Source organism: Limulus polyphemus, unplaced genomic scaffold (assembly GCF_000517525.1).
Source record: "Limulus polyphemus unplaced genomic scaffold, Limulus_polyphemus-2.1.2 Scaffold4411, whole genome shotgun sequence".
Classification (NCBI taxonomy): Eukaryota; Metazoa; Arthropoda; class Merostomata; order Xiphosura; family Limulidae; genus Limulus; species Limulus polyphemus.
In genome coordinates, this window is record NW_013670021.1 from 85372 (window position 1) to 86927 (window position 1556).

A 1556-nucleotide genomic window follows, 5' to 3' on the forward strand; every position below is an offset into this window, starting at 1 on the left:
AGATAGCCCTCGCGTAGCTTTGCGCGAAATTCAAAACAAACAAACAGTGTGCTTCTACAATGTGTAATATCAGTTGCTACAACGGAGCTGAATCTACTGTTCAATTTTTCATTTCCTTTAGTCAAAGAATAAATCATTTTATTTCCGAAGCCACAAATCACAACACATTATTTTACACAACATAAGTACCATTAATATATCCATTTACGCCCACCTTAATACTATTATAACTCGATCAAAGAAACTCGAAACGTTAATACAGGGTGTAACAATAACAGACAATGGGAAGAAAATTAAAGTAATTAAAAAAAAGCGTTTTCCGCTTACTTACTGTACAACTGTAAAAATCTGGTTTTCACTGTTAGCAACACTAACACGACCTTGCATAAAATGATACACGTCTAAAAAAAATTGCGGGGATATCCCGCGTCCCACTTAGGTATGAATGAGCTCGTCACGACTGAAACAGCCCAAGAAAATATGCTGTGAAAATCATATAATGCCTTACGTTCTTTTAGTTAAACTGAGAGGAAAGAAAAAAAACGGGGAGGGGTGGGTGCGAGTTTTCCCTCCTCCAGCATATCAATGTAATTTTCGTACTAGTTAATTGTAAAACAGAAACATTACCTTTTAGTACGCACTGAAAGATCGTATCACTTTGAACAGTATTAATACAAAGCCTTTAATCAGTATACCAACGGCTCGGCATGGAACAGGAGGTTAGGGCGCTCGACTCGCAAACGTGCCTAATTTTGAACTGATAGACTAGGTAGAAATTGGTTTGTTTGTTTGAATTTATGCACAAAGCTACACAATGGGCTATATGTCCTCTGCCCACCACGGGTATCGAAACCCGGTTTCTAGCGTTGTAAGTCCGCAGACATACCACTGTGCCACTGAGGGGGCATGTGGAAATTGAAAAATAACTAGTCAACAGTACTAATCAAACAATGGGTTTTGATTGTCATTCAAAAAGTGTTGAACGAGATTTTGCGACAACGGGGTGTAAACCGTGGACCTTAGGATTCGCAGTCCTGCACCCTAATCACTAGGCCACGCCCGGCCCTAATCTGATTTCCCACTTAAACTGTGGACCCTTGGATTCGCAGTCCTGCATCCTAACCGTAATCTAATGTCCCATTCACAAGCTTAATAACACGCTACTTATCTTCTTCACCTAGAGACAAAATAACAAAAAAGTAAAAACTGTATATTACTATATCTTACCGTTTACCAAATTGTAAAGCTACTCTGTTCAAAGATTTTAAAGTACTGTTACGTCTCCGTTTGTTAATTGATTTTTCCGTAACTTCGTTCCGACGAAACTTAAGCGACACAAGTCCTTTCTTAATAAAACTAGTTTATTCTTTCCGAATTTAACTTTACCGATACACTCAACTTCAACAATCGCGCTAAACAAACGCTGTAACGTCTCTCGTGCTCTCTGACTGCAGTTCAATTTCTCACTATCTACGCACACATTACATTCCCCTCTTTTATATACCAGCCTACCCTATATCTAGTAATTACTAGAGCATTCCTGAAGAACAAGATAG